The sequence below is a fragment of the Arvicola amphibius genome, chromosome 12, assembly GCF_903992535.2.
Source record: "Arvicola amphibius chromosome 12, mArvAmp1.2, whole genome shotgun sequence".
In the NCBI taxonomy this organism is placed as follows: domain Eukaryota; kingdom Metazoa; phylum Chordata; class Mammalia; order Rodentia; family Cricetidae; genus Arvicola; species Arvicola amphibius.
In genome coordinates, this window is record NC_052058.2 from 22,782,960 (window position 1) to 22,803,046 (window position 20,087).

The following is a 20,087-nucleotide window of genomic DNA, read 5'->3' on the forward strand; positions in this document are numbered from 1 at the left end:
AAACAAACCACAAACATCCACATAACATGGGAGGGGGACTTGTTGGGGGGCAGAGAGGGTTTATTGGGAGGGATAAGAGGATAAGAGGATAAGATCAGAATGTAGACATGTATGAAAATGTCACAGTGAAACCATTACATAATTAATAAATTATATAATTGATAAATTAAAAAAAGAAAGTGTGGAGGGAGTGAGGGAGCTGGAGGCTCAGTGATAATGTTCGCTGCTCTTACAGTGGACCCAGGCTCAGTTTTCCAGCACCCACGGCTCATAACTCATAAGCTCCATGGAGTCTGACCCCTCTTCTGACACCACCACCCCAACCCATGCATATGATTAAAAAGAAAATTTTTTTTTAAAGAAAGCAAGCTGCTTGTGGTAGCTGACACCTATAATCCCAGCACTTGAAATGCTGAAGCAGGAGTTTGGGGCTAGCTTAGTTTACTTGAGACTCTGCCTCTAAAATTCAGGGGAGATAATTGCTAGTTCTTTCTTCCCCTAAAATCTTTATCCCATCCAACACACCCTGCATAAGGACTCTCGTGACCCTTTTAGATAATAGGGTAAAAACAGCCCTTGTTAGGCTCTCACAGGTAACTGCTGGATAGTGTGACATAGGAAAGTTGACCTTGACCGTGTGCTTTGTCTCTGGGATTCTCATTGCTCTCTAGAGTGATAGAAGAGACAGAAGTTATTTTAGGACGAAGGATTGTCTCTGCTCTAGAACATCCATTTTGACAGCTCTGCACCCATGGTTCCTCTGGGAGCTTCTGTCTTTGTTACCTGCTCGGAAGACGGTTTTCCTTGGTGCTGTGGACAGTGTGTAAACCTGGATCTAAGTGAGGACAGCCACTAGTGTCCATCCTGGAGCCAAACTATCTGGGTGAAATTCTAGATGTGCTTGGAATCTGAGGCCCTCCTTAGGGAGGAAGTTCATCTGCCCAGGCCTCTGTGACCTTGAATGGAAAGTGAAGACAGTCCTGCTTCTTAGTTTAACTCTGCATAACTTGCTGTGGTAGACATTTGATACAATGAGGCTTCAATACTTTTTTTTTTTTTTTTTTTTTTTGGTTTTTCGAGACAGGGTTTCTCTGCAGCTTTTTTAGAGCCTGTCCTGGAACTAGCTCTTGTAGACCAGGCTGGCCTCGAACTCACAGAGATCCGCCTGCCTCTGCCTCCCAAGTGCTGGGATTAAAGGCGTGCGCCACCACCGCCCGGCGAGGCTTCAATAATTTTAACATTGTTATTGGCTTAAGAGTACCCAGAGGGATGGGCTGGGTGTGGTGGTGCACACCTTTCATCCCAGCGCCGGAGGCAGAGGCAGGTGGATCTCTTCATAACTGTGTGTGGACCACACTGATGATGCATGCGTCAACTTTGCGTACTCAACACTGAGGCTTCTCCCCTGATCTCACAGAGACAAGGCAGCAATGCCTCTGTTCACCAGTCACTTTGCATGTGAGCGCGGTCTGTAGCATACACTAGGAAACAAGGTTGCAGAATCAGAGTCAGCTTTGGAAAATTGCTTTTCACAGACCTCTGAACGTCCTCCGGCAGGTCTATGGATGGAACCTTGGACTCGCTAGAGTGATTAGCACTCCAAATAACACAGCACTATGCACTGTAGTTTATCTAATTCACAGTAGCCCAATGTAGGAAACTTGGACTTCCCACATAAAACAGGATCTCTAGTCTAAGCTGGCTCAATTTCCTGTGTAGCTGTGGGCTGGAGATGACCTTCAACTTCCGATCTCCCTGCCTCTACCTTCCAAGCACTGAAGCTGTACATGCATGTGCATACCTTGAAACCACACTCAACTTGAAACATGAACTTTGCCAGGCAGTGGTGGCGCACACCTTTAATCCCAGCATTTGGGAGGCAGAGGCAGGTGGAACTCTATAAATTCAAGGCCAGCCTGGTCTAGAGAGTGAGTTCCAGGACAGCCAGAGATGTTACACAGAGAAACCCTGTCTCAAAAAAAATGTTTCTTTTTAAAATATGGAATGCTTCATGTTTTGTATGGCAGTCTTGCACAGGGGCCATGCTGATCTTCTCTGTATTGTTCTGTGCTATGGCTCACCCAGACAGGACCATACAGCTTGAACTTTTAATGTATTTCCTCCCCATGGCAAAAATATGAAACCAAATATGATGAGTAAGCAGTTATTGTTAAAGTCTTAGGCATCTATTTCCCCTACCCACGGTTTGGACCACGTGAACCATTATCTCTAGTATATTGTCAACCCTCCAAGATTTCTCCCAAGTAGCTCCAAGGAGCCCTGCACCCTACCTCCCTGGTTCAGATGGTAAAAAGGTGCTCGAGTGGAGACCTGGATTTTGTAGATTTCCCCATAAAAACAGAAATAGTTTTGTACACAACAAAGTCAGAAATGATGCATGGCTACAAATGTAAAAGCTTCAGTCACAAAGCACCTCCAAGTTCAAGAGCTATATTAATTTTCTTCTCTGAGACTATGGCACCCTCTAATGGACATTGCTATTATAATCTCTTTCTCTCTCTCTGTTTCTCTCGTGTTTGTGTATGTGTATACTATAACAAAAACAAAATTGGTAACTTTTTTTAAAAGCCAAACTACTCAAGGAAATAGAGGGGATGGCACAAACTAAATTAGAATTAATGAAGAGGCAAAAAAGAGTGTATATTGTAGATGGTACCGCGTAGCTCAGACTAACCTTGAACTTCCTGAGTAGCAGAGCCTGGCCTTTAATTCTAGGTCCTCCTGCCTCCATCTCCTGAGCAATGGGATTGGGTTACAAGTGTGACACACTCAGTTGGAGGAAGAATTTTTTTTTAAATAAAAAACTACATTAAATGGATTTTCAAAAATAGAAAATCAGCTGAACAAAACTGGTCCATGTATCAAGTATGAAGAGGTGAGTTAACATCTAAGAATCACAGACCCTGGCTTTGAGCTTGGGCCTACTGAACTCTCAGGCTCACCTCTGTAACACCCTATTCTGTGTGACCCCCTCGGTACAGTTCACGCGCCACTGTACCTTACGCGAGCCGGGCAAGGGCCTGGAGATTGAAAGAACAGAGACCTGGGTCATTTGAAAGGAGATCAGCCGGATGCCGTTTATTTAACTTTGGGGAGATCCCTATACACCTCGCTGCTGCAAGGATTTCCGCCCAGGCAGGTGGGAAATTACCATACCAAAGATGGAGTCAACAATGCCCTACAGCTAATCACCAGGCGGGGCAGAGGGAGCACAGGAACAAGCAGAATGTTTTAGCTGGCTGACCAGAAACTGTCCTCTAGATGCACCCCAGGAACAAGGGTAGATAGACCCGGGCCCTACACACTTCCATTCTTGGAGAGAGCCCCAAACTCAGAGCAGTCCCTTCTGCCTCAGTTTCCTGAGTTCAGGGGTTACAGTTATGTGCTACAATATCTGGAATCCTTTTCACAACAACAAAAAATATTTCCCCTGAGACAGGGTTTCTCTGTGTAGCCCAGGCTGTCCTGGAACTAGTATTGTACACCAGGCTGATCTCAGATTCAGAGATCTGCCCACCTCTACCTCCCGAGTGCTGAGATAAAGGCCCGTACCGCTATGTCTAGCTCACAAAAGAGGTTTTTTTTTGAAAGAAGAGTTGGCTATGATCCAAGTTATATATCCCTTGATATCCCTTGAGTTGTGATACATTGTACCATAACACGTTTTGAAGGGTCTGGACACAACCACGCAGACCTTAGCCTCCCTGTGCTAGGATTGCAGGCATGCCACCTTGCCCTGCTCACCACAGCCCTTAAATTATGTACGTACTAGTGTCAGAAACAGGAAGACTTGGTAGGAGCACCCTGAGAAACAGAGCAGCAGAGAGTTGAGGGCAAAATTAAATTCCAGAAAGTGGGGCGATAAGCACGTAAGTGCTAAACCGGGAGGTGGTGGTGCATGCCTCTAATCCCAGCACTCAGGTGGTAGGGGCAGGTGGATCTCTGTGAGTTCAAAGCCAGCCTGGTCTACAGAGCAAGTTTCAGGACAGGCTCCAAAGCTATAGAGAAACCCTGTCTCAACTCCCCTCCCCCGCAAGAAAATAAAAAAACAAACCGAGAGCCAAAATCTAAGTTACTCAACTCAGAATGCTCAGAATGGGGAAAGACTCTTGGCTTCAAATAAGTAAATATTCCTATTATCTTTGCTTAGAAAGATGTGGTTAATGCATTGGCTGGTGACACTGTATACTCAAAGCCCTGCCCTAGGGAGAAACACTGACATCTAGGAGAAGATGACTGACTCCCCAGAGCCAGGCAGAGTATCCTGGAGGAGTCTCCATCCCAGGGCTGTCCCAGCTATGGGATCATGAGGGTAGCTTCTATTCCAGAGCCGTCCCAAGTATAGTGTCATGGGGAGGCTCCACCCCAGGACGATTTCCATAAGCTGCTTCTGTCCAGTATTTTCTCACAGTTCTGAGAAAAATAACTAACATACAAGCCATGTAGTATCTGGTACTATTCCAGGACTTTGCCAGAAGGGAACTCATAACTTAAAAAAAATAGATACCAAGTCAGCCTGGTCCTCATAGCGAGTTCCAAGACAACCAGGACTATACAGAGAGACCCTGTCTCAAAAAAACCTGAATAAATAAATAAATACAGGACATTTAAAGAACCCTGAAAGCATGAGGTAGAAGTGGGAACACCCCAAGTAGGCTTGGCGCATGTAGCAAAACTCTGGGGGAAACAACAACAAAAACTGGGCGGTGGTGGCGCACCCCTTTAATCCCAGCACTCAGGAGGCAGAGGCAGGCGGATCTCAGTGAGTTCAAGGCCAGCCTGGTCTACAAAATGAGTTCCAGGACAGCCAGGACTATTACACAGAGAAACCCTGTCTCCAAAAACAAAAAGCAAGCAAACAAAACAAAAGAAAACAAACAAACAAACAAACAAAACCCTCTGTTTAAGAAACCAAAAGGGTGTGTGTGTGGGGGGGGACAGTAGGGATGGGTTGTCTCTGCCCCAAAATCCAAATCACTGACCCTTGAGCTGGGAGGAAGACTTGGAGGCTCCAGGTTGATGATAGATCAGGGACTGGAATCGTCTGGAACTGCCCATTCATGTGACTGTAAATTATGCTGGTTATAATGTATATTACAATGGCACGTTGTCACATATTGAGCTCACCCCCAGCACACATGTCTCACAGGGTCCTTCCAGACTCTGTCTGTGAATTGGCTGAATTGGCTGCCCCGCCCTTCACTTTGTGGCAGGGAAAAGCAAGGTGTTGGCTGCTTCTCAGCTGAGGTTGTAAGCAGGATCACGAACGTGACTTTTCAGATGATATCTTGTTTTTAAAATTAATTTCATTGAGCTATTTTACCATCAGGACGTTTTACTTCTCATGTCCAGGAGGGTGGATTCTAAGTGCATCCCAAGAGGACGAAGAGGAAGATGTGTCACTTTGTCTAACGAAACCGGTGTCATTTCCTTCTTAGTCAGTGTCTCCCAAGGAGATGCAGACTCCATTGCTCAAGTGAGTACACAGAATAGCCAAGATACAAGGTAACGACTGGAAGTTACTAGTGACAACAGTTGAATGTCCGGTCTTTCTTTTTTGAGAAGCCTTACCCACAATCAGGTTTGTAAGGTGTGTGCTGTCTTTTTCCTAAGCTCCTCTCCATCTTTCAATGTCTGTACTTAAGTCTGCATTAAACAAGGTGGTGTTTATACCGGCAGTCAATACCAGCACTCAGGAGGTGGAGGCAGGAGGATAAGCATCAGTGCTTGCCATTCTCCAGCTCCGGAAGGACATTTCAAACAGATTTTAAATGTGAAGATCAAAAAAAAAAAAAAAAAAAAAAAAAAAAAAAAAAAAAGAGAGACAGGAAAGAATAAGACACCTAAGTGTTCATATGGGCTCCTCCAGGCAGAGTCACAAATAAGTATCTTAACATAAGCTGTTAACATAGACCTGAAGTTGTGTCTCAAACGGTTGCTTAGGAAACACGTAAACAGGATTGTTCTAGAGGAGTGATCACGGTTGCTCAGAGGGTTTCTGGTGAGAGTCCTGGAAAACTGTCTCTTCACGGATGGATGGGAAGGGTCAAAATGCCTTAAGTAAATGTGCTAATTGTGTTTGCAGTACTTTCTTTTCTTTTTCTTATTCTTTTCATTTTCATTTTCTTTTTCTTAAGACAGGTTCTCTCTATAAAGTAGCTCTAGCCATACTGAAACTCACCACATAGACCAGGCTGGCCTTGAATTTACAGAGATCCACCTGACCCACCTCAGCCTCCCGAATGTTGGGATCAAAGGCACGTGCCACTATGCCCAGCCCTACAGTTCTCGATTATCAATGAGCAAGAGGCTTCTTCAGCCTGATTCTGAGGTGAGGGGCTCCTTTCCCATATCCCCATAATTTCCCCTGTCTTCCTATCCGCTCAATCTCCTCACTCTCTCACCTCGCTGTGGAAACAGACTCTCTAGTCCTGGTTATACGGGAGCTTGCTATGTAGCCCAGGTTGGCCTGGAATTCACAGAGATCCTACCTGCCTCTGCCTCTGAGATTAAAGGTGTGAGCCACAGGCTCTGTAGAACAGATTTAAAGTCAGTGGTTCTCAGTCTTCCTAACGCTGTGACCCTTAAATACAGTTCTTCCTGGTGTGGGGACCCCCCGACTACAAAATTATTATTATTTTATTTTTTTTTTTTTTTTTGGTTTTTCAAGACAGGGTTTCTCTGTGGCTTTGAAGCCTGTCCTGGAACTAGCTCTTGTAGACCAGGCTGGTCTCGAACTCACAGAGATCCGCCTGCCTCTGCCTCCCGAGTGCTGGGATTAAAGGCGTGCGCCACCACCGCCCGGCTTACAAAATTATTTTTATTGCTACTTCATAATTGTAAATTTGCTGTTATGAATTGTAATATAAATATCTGATATGAAGGATATATGATACGGAACCCCTGGGAAAAAGTCACTTGACCCTCTTATGATTTCAAAGTTGACATTAGTGAATTAAAGATTCTAAAAGTTCAGGCGCGATCCTGCATGTGTTTAATCCCAACACTCGGGAGTCAGAAGCAGGCAGATCTCTGCGTCCGAGGACAGTCTGGTCTGCAGAGCAGAGAGAAACCTTTTCTCAAAAGACAAAAAACAAAACAAAACAAACCTTTAAAAAGTTACTTAATGAGAGATAATATTCCTAAATTAACTGTTGAACTGTTGGGCCAGGCAGGGGGTGGGGTGGGGTGCACCACTGCTATCAACACTCAGGCCGAGGCAGATGTATTTTGAGTTCGAGGCCAGCCTGGTCTTCACGGCTACAGAGATAAAACCCTGTCTGGGGCGGGGGCGGGGGAGGAGGCGAGGGCGGGGGAGAGGGGGTGGGGGGAGGGAGGGATTAGACTGGAGTGCCGGGAACTCAGTAGAAACGAAAATACCCATTTCCCTTGCGAGGTCTTGGGGTTCTTCTGGCCACAGCCCCGGCCACAGAGAGGGATGGACTTGCCCCCGAGAGTCACATCCGGTCCCCACTGTCCAGAAATGAGCTCAGCCCCCAATCGCCCCCCCCCCCTCCTCTCCGTTTCCGTGACTCACGCTGGACTACCCAGAAAGCTCTAAAGGGACCGTGGGACCGGGCAGGGAGGCGGAGCGGCCAGGGAATGAGGCGGGGCAGTCTGATCTCCCCCACCCCCATCCCAAGAACCGGAAGTTGGGGATGGACCAAGTGGTCTGCGAGGCCTTAGGTCCACAGTTTGGTCTCGTGCTTTCTAGAAAAGCTTTGCAATCCAGGCCAGCCCCAAACTCGTCTGGGAAGCCACGACATCCCTCTGGTTTCGGTTGACTTCCTTTGTAACTAGTTGTTGCAACCACTTATTTGCTTTCTTCCTGTTAGAAGGGCATAAGCCAGCCTCAATAAATATCCACCTCAAAGTCTGTGCTACATGCTATGTGTATTATGACATTCCTCTTAATAGAAGAAAATAACATAAGGGGTACAAAGCAAAGTTTATTTAGCTCTCATTTGGAGGTCAAAGGTCCAGTATCAAGCGCAGTAATGTGTTAGTTCTCTGGTGAGGACCACATGGTGAGAAAGGAGACAGGTGGAGAGATCCGGAAGCCAAAGGAATCGATGGGCTAGACTTCTTAGAAAAATAACTACCTCAAGAGCTCCATTCACGATGAAAGCAGCTCCAATGATCTGGGCACCTTCCACTAGCTGTGTGTGTGTGTGTGTGTGTGTGTGTGTGTGTGTCTTGGGCACACACACATGTGATGCATGGGCTAACTTACTTATTGGGCTCTACTTTTATTTTTTAATTGATTTTTATGTGTACAGGTGTTTTGCTTGCATGCATATGTCTACACAAGCTGGGTGTCTGGTGCTCAGGGAAGCCAGAGGAGGGGGTGGGATGAGTTTCACTGCTGGTGCTGGGATCCTCTGGAGGAGCAGTTTTAACTACTGAGCTGTCTCTCTGGTGCCGTCAGGGCTATGCTCTCCCCTCAGTAGAGCCACAATGGGCTCTACTGCTTCCAGCTTCTAGCACACAAACATTTGGGGGCACATACAGAGACAGGGTTTCTCTGTAGTTTTGGAGCCTGTCCTGGAACTTGCTTTGTCAACTGGTCTGGCCTCGAACTCACAGATATCTGCCTGCCTCTGTTTCCTGAGTGCTACGATTAAAGGTGTGCATCACAACCACCCAGAACTACGTCTTCAATTTTGGATGAGTGAATTTTTAAGTATATATAGAGCAAAAGTAAAAATATCCAGGTAGAGAGGCATACACCTTTAATCCCAACCCTAGGGAGGCAGAAGCAAGCAGATTTCTGTGAACTTGAGGCCATCCTAGTGTACACAGAGAATTTCAGGCCAGCCAGAGCTACATAGTAAGACCCTATTTTTTTAAAAAAATGGAAAAAAGAAAAGAAAGGGGGGAACTATATTAAGAGCACTGTTTGCCTGGTTGCTCTTCCTTGGGACTGGGCTTGGTTCCCAGCAGCCACACGGCAGCAGCTCTGTGCTGCTCACATTGACTGCATCTCTCTCGAGCCATGGGAATTATCCTTTCCATAAACATTATTATTATTATTACTATTTTGAGATATAGAGTTTCTCTGTGTAGCCCTGGCTGTCCTGGGACTCACTCTGTGTTGGGTCCATGGGGGTTGCACAAAGATGGGGACAGACCACTGAAGTCTAAGAAACCAGAAGCAAACTTTATTGCAGAAAAAAATAAATTAAAAAAAAAATCTCCATGGGGCACAAAAAGCTTATCAGCTAGCTGAGACCACAGCCAGAGATGGACTTGTAAGGCTGTGGGCAAAGGCCGGTTTCTGAACTTGTCAGTTTACAGCAAGCATTAGGCAATAACAAAAGAGTTTTTACAACCTCAAGGTAAAACTCAGATACAAATTGCCCTTCTTTGCAATTTCCATTAACAGAGTTTTTCAGTTAAACTAGTGTTTGTACTTAACCTATTGTTTTACCCTGGCATACCTTGACAACGGTTACCAAGGCTCTGCACCTCCCCTGGCACCGCCAGTTTCGCATAGCAGGGAAGGGTATAGGACAACATAAAACCAAAAGGTCAAAAGTCACGTACATCCCATCATTTAAAAGTTAACTCAGCTTACATTAATTTCTGGTCATGAGTGGTCAGGGGCTTATCTAAAAGCTGACCCTCAGTTTGCAGAGCTGACCCTCAGTTTGCAGAGCGGACCCTCACTTTGCAGAGCAGACCCTCGGTTTGCAGAGCTGACCCTCAGTTTGCAGAGCGGACCCTCACTTTGCAGAGCAGACCCTCGGTTTGCAGAGCTGACCCTCGGTTTGCAGAGCTGACCCTCAGTTTGTAGAGGGCTGCTTCACTCTTGTAAACAGAGCAGCCAGTTGTAAAGTGGAGTAACCCACTGTTAATAGTTAATCCTTCCGCTGCAGAGAAAGCTGCTGACAGTTCTCATTCTCCTAGGCTTACAACAATTCTTTCCTTTTACATTCTTATTTCTTGACTCTACATTTTTATATTCTTATATTCTTATTCTTGGACTCTTTATCTGTAGAACTCAGAGATCTGCCTGCCTCTGTCCCTTGAAAGCTGGGATTAAAAGTGTGCAACACCACTGGCCGGCTCCATAAACTTATCTTTTTGTGTATGCACACCAACTCCCTGCAGGACAGAAAGTGGCAAATCCTCAGGAACTGGAATTCCAGGTGGTTGTGAGCCAGCTGGTGTTGATGGCAGACCCACCTGGGTCCTTAGCAAGAGCTCTTGACAGCTGAATCAGTTATTTCCCTTCTGGCCCTATGTATATGTGTGTGTGTGTGTCTGTGTGCCTGTGTGTGTGTCTGTGTGCCTGTGTGTGTGTCTGTGTGTGTAAAGGAAATATATCCCAGCACTCGGGAGGCAGAAGCAAGTGGGGAGTTTGAGGTCAGCCTGGTCTACAAGAGTTAGTTCCAGAACAGGCTCCAAAGCTACAGAGAAACCCTGTCTTGAAAAAACTAAACAAAACAACAACAACAAAATGTTTCAAACTGATTTAGAACCAAGGACCTTAAGATTCCTTGTGGAAAGAGACTGTGAAGAGGGAGAGAGAAAAATAATTTTCATGTCCAGGAACCGGATGGTGTCATCTTATAACACAACCAAAACCACCGACAGTAAAGACAGGTGTAAATAATAGAGATGGGAGCGTCTCTGCTAAATGAAGGTTAATCAAACCGCATTATAAAGCAAGATTTAAAAAAATATTTATAACGGGGGAGGGGATTTGGATCTCAGTACAGGTTATAAACTCTGGAGGAGAGGAACACGAGGCAATCCCCCTGAAGAGACTAGAGCCCTTCCTTCCTGGGGCAGAAGTCAGACTTGACGACTCCACGCACATAGCAGCGTGTTTCTGGCTCTCAGTATGTCCACGGTGCTTTCTGGAAGACACGATCCAGAAACTGAAGGGCAACACAAGTACCTACGGATCTCTCGCTGAAGAAACAAAATCTACCTTATGTGTCGATGCCCTGAAAGGACCAGCTCACCGCCACTGATCTGCCTTTCTTTGTGTAATTGTCACTGCAAATGCTCCAATCCTCGTAGGACCCCGGAGACGTGGGGGTTTCATTGTGAATGGGTTGGGTACTTTTTCCCAAGATGATCCTTCTACCAGAATGAAAAGATTAAAAATATTGACTTGTTGTTTCCGCCCGGTTTCGAACCGGGGACCTTTCGCGTGTGAGGCGAACGTGATAACCACTACACTACGGAAACCGCCTGGTGGCGTTAGCTTTGTAAGCAAGCTACATTTGGAGTGAATTTATTGTTTGCTGATTCCCGTTCTTAAATTCAACCCAGTCAATCAATTTCTGGAATCAGGCAGGTTCCACTCTGAGGCTAGATGACATTCACCCATGGAGATACATGGTACCTCCAAAGAAAACTGCCAGCGAGATTAAGGACCCCAGGACCCCGAGGCCATGGGAAGAGCTGTTCTCGGCTTCCGTAAACACCCACGGTTTTCCAGATCCCGAGGAGCTCCAGGAATGCCTGACTGATGAGTTTAGGGCGCCCCCTGGCGTCCAGCATCGTCTGTGCCGCGGGACTGGAGAAAAACGGACCGGTCGGTCATCAGGCAGGAAGCCATTCAGGTGAGGGTTTTGGCAAGAAGGACATTGTAAGCTCAGGCCCAAAACAATGAAAATCCATTTTACGTTCGTCCTATGTCTAAGTTGAAAGCATTTTCAGGCTTTTCAGTTTAGCTTTTTTTTTTTTTTAATGAGTCAAAGGTTTATGCGAAGTACTCGTCGATGACATTCTTGACCTTAGTACTTTACCTCTGCACAGCTGGAGGAGAGGGACATGAGGCAATCCCCGCTGTAGAGACCAACACCCTCTTCTGACCTATGTAGACCAAACTCTCTCTCTCTCTCTCTCTCTCTCTCTCTCTCTCTCTCTCTCTCTCTCCTAACATATTTTTAATTAAAAAATAAACTTAAATAGTTTGAATTTTACCTGTTACCTATGTTGTGTAATTACAGCATTTAATGTCCACAAAGTGCTCGCGATTTTCTAGTTGTTGACCTCTGTTTTATCTGGACATACCTTTTTGTTTTGTTTTGAAACAGGGTCCCTCTATGCTGCCCTGGCTGTCCTGGAACTTGATATATAGACTATGCCTGCCTTTGCCTCCCAAGTGATGGGATTAAAGATGTCTCTAGTCTCCTATATTGGGTTTTATTTTACAGTGTGTTGTTTTCTTACAGGGTTTCGCTGTGGCTTTGGAGCCTGTCCTGGAACTAGCCCTTGTAGATCAGGTAGGCCTCAAACTCAGAGAGATCCGCCTGTCTCTGTGCTGCCACAGGCCGGCTATAATGTATTTATTTTTAAAATTAGCTCAAATTTATAGTGTTCACACTTTTAACCTTAGCACTCAGGAATTCTAAGGCAAGAAAAGGTGGGGTTTGTGGCCTGCCTAAACTATAAAGCCAAACTCTGAAAAAGCAGACAAAAGGACAGACTCCTTTGCCCAAGTCTTAACTCCCAGTACCCAGGAGGAAGAGGTCAGTGGATGTCTACGAGTCCCAGTTGGACCTGCCTGTTTGGGATTGCTTACCCCACTCTGCTGGGAACATTCACATGTTAGAAATCAATATAGAGCCAGGTGGTGGCAGTGTCTGCCTTTAATCCCAGGACTCAGGAGACGGAGACAGGCAGAGTTTTGAGTTCAAGGACAGCTATGACCTACAGAACAAGTTCCAGGACAGCCAGAGACACATGGCGTAACACCCGATTCTGTGTTAACCCCTCCGTACAGTTCCCGTGTCACTGTACCGTACGCGAGTCCGGCAAGGGCCTGGAGATTGAAAGAACACAAAAGAGACCTGGGTCATTTGAAAGGAGATCAGCTGAATGCCATTTATTTAACCTTGGGGAAATCCTTATATACCTCCCTGCTGCAAAAGGATTTCCGCCCAGGCAGGTGGGAAATTACCATACCAAAGATGGAGTCAACAATGCCCTACAGCTAATCACCAGGCAGGGAAGAGGGAGCACAGGAACAAGCAGAATGTTTTAACTGGCTGACCAGAAACTGTCCTCAAGATGAACCCCAAGAACAAGGGTAGACCCGGGCTCTACAACACAGAGAAAGCCTGTCTCAACAAACAAATAACAGGAAAAGGAATTCATACAGAAAGATTGGCTTAACATACATGGTTTTAATAGGATGCAGATCCTCCTTCCCCCGTTTCCTTCTCTGTATGTGATAGAATGTCCCGATGGTGCCAGAAAGATAGCCAGCAACCTCCACTAGCCATGAAACCCGCTGGGTTCCACCTGACCTAGCTCCGGAGTTTCCAAACTGCCCCTAGGCCTTCCTCTGTGTCACAAATACCTTTTGTTGCCCTATGTTTCCCATGGATACAAAGCCTATGCAAAACTTGGTTTAAAGGAAACCAGGAAAACCATGGTACCTGGCGAATCAGGTATTTGCACCTGGCATTGTATTCTCAGAAGCTTATAGCAGTTTGTTCTGAAATATGGAAATCTACTTAAGTTCATTCTCCATGTGTCTCCGGGTCTTCATTTCTCTGTCTCGCGTGAACCCACACACCCATGCCGAAATATTCGCGACATCAGTATTTATTACCTGTTCATTGGGCCTCTAAGAGCAGGTGTGTTCCAGGTTTGGATCTCACGGGTAATGTCACCAGCTCCACTGCTGTCTCCACTTTGACGGTTCTTCTCAGGGAGCCCAATCAGTACACTTAACTTACATATTTCAGGAATGGAGTCATTCTCAATTCATTTCATCAGAGAGAAGGGGGTGGGGCAGAGGAATGAGGACACATCTCTCTCCATAATAAACTTTATATGTGAAATGAAGTATAATGAGTTAAGCAAAAGTAAGGTTCTGAGAGCATCAGGGTTCATGGCAGCCATGACAGACTCCTCACTGAGCTTCACCTGTGGTCGGCGTCGAGCAATTCAGGACCTTTGACAAATAGGACTGTGGAGTATTTGTCTGGTGGTTATAATATTGACTAGATGTAAAAGCTCAATTTCCTAACCAAGAATTAAACCCAGACCACGGTGCTGACAGTCACGAACCCTAGCCACTAGACTACCAGGACAGCGTAATGAATATTTTTATATAGTGCGCTCTGGGAAAACTTTGCAGGACTAGTTTGAATATTTTTGTTTGTTTGTATTAGTTTTTCTGAAATGAGGTCTTATGTAGTCTAGGCTGGCCTCCAACTTGATACGTAGCCAAAGATGGCCTTGACCTCCTAATCCAGATGCCTCTGCATCCCAAGTGCTGGCATTGCAGGTGTGAGCTGTGGTGCCCCTCTTCGAGCATGTTCTAGTAGTTTTTAGATGTACCTGGGTATTTGGAGATGCTTGTGGGTCTAGCACATTGGCTGCCTCTTGGATAAGAGGGATAAGAGCATAGGTGGAGGCTTCAATGACAGAAAATATGGAAGGAAGACATTCTAAGTCCTTCTTGAGGTACTTCTGTCTGACCGTAACTGCTCCTTTTGGTTCTCATTTTCTTAGGAAGGGCCCCGGGCTGTGTGAAATATGTCTGGCATTTTGTGCATTCCAACAGTTGATTTATTTTATGTCAGTTTAGTTCTCAGGTCCCAGGGGGACTAAGAGGATAGAGGCTGAATTTTTGCTGCCCCTAAACCCTTCCAAATTGCCCCCAAATCACTCTTGTTCCCTCCTAATTGTTTTAATGTCTGCTGTGGAAAAATTAATGGAATTAGCTGAACATGGTAGCCAGCACTTAGGAGACAGAAGCAAGGGGCAGGATAATTGCCTCAAGTTTGAGGCCAGCCTGGCCTACATAGTAAGTTCTCATCCAGCCAGTGTTGCGGGAGCTCCTTCCGCTCCTTCAGCCAATAGCCACAGAGAGACCACAGGACTTCACCATGAGTGGGTGTGGGAATAAGAGAGAGTAATAGTGTGGACAAATACAAGCAAAGTAATATGTGTGTGATTATATACATGTTATTATTTGTTATATAATAAAATATGATAGAATGCTATCCTTGGTTGTTAACTTAGCTACATCTAGAGTTCACTAAAATTCAAGTGGCTGAGTGCACCTATGATGGATTTTCTCAATTAAATAATTTGAAGTGGGAAGACCCACTTCCACTCCAGATCTCTTGAGGTGGGAAGGTCCACCTTTAATCTGGACTACATAAAGACATGGAAGACAGAAAAAAAAAAAAGAAAAAAAAACATAAAGACATGGAAGAAGGAAACACACACACATACACACTCACTCTCTCCCTCTCTCTCCCCGCTTGCCCTCACTCTGGCTGACGTGTGCATTCCTTCACTGACATTAGGCCTACTTCTTTGAGATCCCGGCATACACGGATGTCCAGTGGAGGCATCCGGCCTCGTGGTCTGAGCAGCTACTGGATTCTTGGACTTGTGGTTGGTAGGCAGCCATTGTTGGAGTAGCGGGACCACAGCTGTAAGCCGCTCTAATACCCCCCTCTCTATACAGAGAGATACAGAGAGAGTCATTCCATAGTTGTGTTCCTGTAGAGAACCCTGGCTAACCACAGAGGGAAGAGAGGAAAAGAAGAAGAAAGGGACATACACAAACCTCTAGTTTGGCCTACACTCTCTAAATGGGTGAAGAGGTCTCCAGTGAGGGAACCAGAATTTTCAAGACTCTGGATTAGAAGCTGAGCTTCTGGGTCCTAAGAAAGAACAGAAAAACTAAAGGCTACAAAAGAAATAAACATTCCCTTAAGGCTCTGACTTAACAGCTAAATGAGCTAACCTGCTGGAAGCAAATTCGGTTATGGCCATCTTATTCACAAATTAAGTAAGCTATTCAGAAGCCTCTGAAGGGCAAGTTCCGGGCCTAGGGTAACCCTTATCTCCCTGTGAGTTAAGATCCCCTGCAGACCTGCGGGTCCCAGGCACCCTAAGTAATTAGCATTTCCCTTGTTAGTAAATACTTACAGACCCTCAGCATCTCCTTATCTCTTCCTATAGCTAGGGATGCCTCCAGACCTGACATTCCAGCGTCCTACCCTCCTCCTGCCCTTTTGCTATAGAATGCTCCTGAGAGAAAATAAAGTTGGCAGCTTGATCAGAATACAGACTTGCTGTCCATTTCTCATGTCTCTGTCTCTCTCTTCATTCCTCTCTCTTCAGGGCTCAGGGCTCAGGGACCCTGGTTCGTTTCCTGCTGGTCAGGACACTAACCAATACCAATACAGATCCTCTTAAAGATCGTATTTATGAGGGGTGGAGGTATATAAGCCTCCACCTTTGCCTGGGGAGCTATAGACAGTGGCTCCTGAGAAAAAGAGACTCAGTTTTCTTTAAGGGTGAACGAATCCCTGGTCCGCTTGACCAGGTTTCATTAAATGGCCCCATACCCAGAAAAGGTATGAGCAGCACAAACCGAACCCAGTGGGTTTGGGGAGGGGTAACAAGACGGGGTGCATTGTAGAGGAGTTGGGGGTAAATACGATTGAGATAAACTGTAGGGAATTCTCAAAGAATTAATAAAAAGAGGCTTTAAAAAAAAGTTGTATTTACAGATTCTTTGCATTTCCGACCTTGTCAGAACTCAGTGGCATAACTGTAAAACACAGAACACCAGACCACCATGCCTGCCATCCAGGCCCTCGCTGGTTTGCTCACCTCCCAGTTACAAGTTGGTAACACTAAGCTCACTGAAGACTGCAGTTGCAGAACGGAGCAAGAGTGGATGTGCTGAGAAAACAGCTCACTGTTCATTTGAACTAGGGAATCTGTGCTGGAGATGTCAGCATGGTGTCTTTGTTTTTGCAGAGGTTTTTGAAGCCTGGTTTTATGATTTATTTATGAATTTTAAAGCCAGGCACTTTTTTTTTTTTTTTTTTTTTTTTTTGTGCAGCAGGTTTTACACGAAGAAACCCTCTCTTAAAAATCCAAAAAGAAAAAAGGAAAGAAAGAGAAAGGGGAGGTTTCAGTAATGGATGTGGTTGTCTCTGGCTTTTAAAAGTCCCAAAGCCATTCATTATTTGGCGTTCTCTTCTATGGAAAGTTCAACCAAGATTTCTGGCATTCCAGCCATAGTTCCCAACAGTTACTCAGAGGTTCCTGCTTGAGGACATCACACCCGATGGCGTTAAATGTTTAAATGACGAAGTGGTCTTGGAAAAAGTCCGTCCTGGGCAGCTGTGCGCTGTAACCACGCTGTTTTCAGCCCTCTTTGATTTACAATCACTGAGATGCCCTGGAGCTTTGGAAAGGAGCTAGAGTCACTCAACAAGAGTTCAAAGATCAAGAGGAGAAGACTCAAATCAACTAACTGCCTGTCCAATCTGCTTTGGTTTGCAGCAGCATCCAAGAAGGTGATGGAAAGCTCATCAGGAGCAGGTGCGACGGTCCTGAGAGATTCCTTCAGACCTAAGAGCCGGCGGTGTGGTCAGGTGATCTGGGCACTCTGAGTGGCATGTGTGTGCGCCGCGTGTGATGGTGGCAGTGTAACTTCGCACCAAGGGAAGCAGAAACACTGAGATGTGCAAGTGTAAATTTCGGGGAAGTGCGTTATAACGTATAGGAGTGCAAGGCAAAGAGAAATGTCCTTGTATGGTGAGGTATTGCTGGGCAGCATGAGGACCATGAGAAATATTTGGCGAAAAGGAAAACAGTTTTATGAAAGAAACTAATAAGGGCACGGTGACTAAAAAGTACACTTCCCTGACCGGGAATCGAACCCGGGCCGCGGCGGTGAGAGCGCCGAATCCTAACCACTAGACCACCAGGGAGTGATAGTCACACTTCTTCCTTAATAAGTCCTGGCTATGATTAGACGTTCATGACTAATACGGCTGTTTGATGGCCAGCCATAAGCAGACGCCACACAAAGACACATTCCCTGGGGATACTCCGACTCCTCACAGCCTCAAAACCTCCCGCGCCTTCTTCTGTCCTTCGTGCAGTCGTGACACGGACAAGAGAGGGGCCAGACGGGGCCTCCCTCGGCCCTGAACCTTGGCAAATGGTGCGAAAACTGCGTGTTCTACACCGACGCCAACCCTAAACAGGTCTCCGCTGCCCAGCGCGCGCTGTTCCTCGCCGTCCCATCCCACCCGCGCTTCTCGCACGCACACGCCTGTGCTGGAGCCAGGGAGCAACCGTCCGCGTGGCTAAAAGGGATAGCATGTCTCCCCGTCGGGGAATCGAACCCCGGTCTCCCGCGTGACAGGCGGGGATACTCACCACTATACTAACGAGGATGACGACTGTAGTATCGTCCCCTGGACGGCCGGCCATCTCCGACGCATTTCGCAGTGCCCGCCACCCTCCCTCCGAAGCACCGCCGACCTCCGCACTCACCAAAGTCTCCCCGACGCGGCCAGAACGCCCCTCCCACCAGGACGCGGACTGCAGCCCTTTGCGACCACCGCGTCCCTGGCCCCCTGCATTCTCCGGAGAAGAGACGATGGCTGGCAGGAATGCATTGTTGCTGTGCTGGTTCCTACACTGAAGATGGTGTGACACAGCCCGCCTGTGAAAAGACCAGAGCTCCGGGGACTTGGAGCATCGTGGCCATTTGAGTAGAAGGCGGTTGCTTGCTTTCTGTGGGTAGGCTGGCAGCTTCAGTGTGGGGGTCAACGTGTCCCTGTTGTCGGATCCAATCACCGATAGGTGACCAAACGGGTTCAAGTTGTCCCTGCCAAGAATGTGTCTACTTCCAGTAATCAGTAGTCAGGATGGCCGAGCGGTCTAAGGCGCTGCGTTCAGGTCGCAGTCTCCCCTGGAGGCGTGGGTTCGAATCCCACTCCTGACATACGTACTTTTTACCCCTTGGATTCTTCATTGTAAGGTTAGCAATTCTTTTTTCTTCCTGCCTAGACATAAATACAAATTTTACATTGATTCTCTTCCCTTCCCCGCCCCTCACCCCTCCCTCGCTCCTTTTTCTCATGAATGCTAGGCACTGCGGTGCTGCTGAGTACATCCCCAAGCCTTACTTTATTGTGTTTTAAGTGTCATCAGCATCACCCCTCACCCCACGTTAACATATCTAAGTTTTCTCATTGCTTCTGCATTTTCAATCATCGCTAAAAGACCATTACACTTCATGCTGAACCCTTTTCCAGACCCTTTACAACTTGATTTCCACATTTGGTACAAGCCTTATTCAGACTATATAATTGAATGATGAGAGTGAACTCTTCTGCAAGATAGCTATCCAGTGTTCCCACCTTTATTTGGCATATAGAACTATTTTTTTCTTACTACTTTCTGATACTAGCCTTTACACACTAAATTTCTGATTTTGTATTTAACTCTAAACTTATTTATGTTTGGCTTGTTTCTTTGTGGGTTTTGCCCAGGGCTGGTCAGGTGTTTTACATGTTAGCTACAAACCCCTGCTCTTTTCAATTTTTTGAGATAGCATCTCACGGAGTTGTCCAGAATAGCCTAAGACTATGTGGCAAAGACTGACTTCACACTTGAGATTCTCCTGCCTGGTCTCCAGTTTTCTAGAACTCAGACTGAGGCTGCCTCAACTCTCCATTCTTTTTCCCCTCTTGCATTTGCCACCACTCCCCTTTCTGTCCTTTTACTACACTCTAATACTTTTTTTTTTTTTAATGTGTGGGTGAGTGTTGGCCAGCAGAGGAAATCCATACTCCTGGACTGTAGGTAAAGCACCCGTGAGCTGCCATATGGGTTCTGGGAACCAAAATTGAGTCATCTATAAGATGTGGCTGGACTGACCTTGAATTTGCCCGTTAGTGGAAGATGGGCTTGAAGCCCTGATTCTTCTCCCCTGACTGCTTAGGTTACAAGCCTGCACCACCACACCTGGCTTACTTGTTACTTTTGTTGGTAGTAGTATAGTTATTATTAGGGTGAATGTTATGTGCACTTGTGGAGGTCAGGGGACACCTTTGTGGCGTCAGGAATGGTGAGTATTTCCTGCCTGTGTTTCTTCCAAGAACAGACCAAGGGAGACAGGAGGTCTACAGAATTCCAGGACAGCTAGAGCTACACAGAAAAACCCTGTCTTGAAAACCCAAACAAAACAAAACAACAGCAATCAATCAATCAAACAAACAATCAAACAAACAAAAAGCCCATCCTGTTTGTAGTCATAC

At 46.1% G+C, this 20,087-nt stretch overlaps 4 non-coding genes and 1 pseudogene across 4 annotated transcripts; 1 reads left to right on the forward strand and 4 right to left on the reverse strand.

The window, feature by feature from the left end:
* Positions 1 to 1,993: 1,993 nt before the first annotated feature.
* Positions 1,994 to 2,092, reverse strand: LOC119799663 (annotated as a pseudogene).
* A 9,058-nt stretch (positions 2,093 to 11,150) lies between these two features.
* On the reverse strand, positions 11,151 to 11,223 carry Trnav-cac. The gene has a single exon. It is a non-coding gene; the product is annotated as a tRNA-Val (tRNA).
* Positions 11,224 to 17,672: 6,449 nt separating this feature from the next.
* On the reverse strand, positions 17,673 to 17,744 carry Trnae-cuc. Its single transcript has one exon. It is a non-coding gene; the product is annotated as a tRNA-Glu (tRNA).
* Positions 17,745 to 18,143: 399 nt separating this feature from the next.
* Positions 18,144 to 18,215, reverse strand: Trnad-guc. Its single transcript has one exon. It is a non-coding gene; the product is annotated as a tRNA-Asp (tRNA).
* A 471-nt stretch (positions 18,216 to 18,686) lies between these two features.
* On the forward strand, positions 18,687 to 18,769 carry Trnal-cag. Its single transcript has one exon. It is a non-coding gene; the product is annotated as a tRNA-Leu (tRNA).
* Positions 18,770 to 20,087: the final 1,318 nt, after the last annotated feature.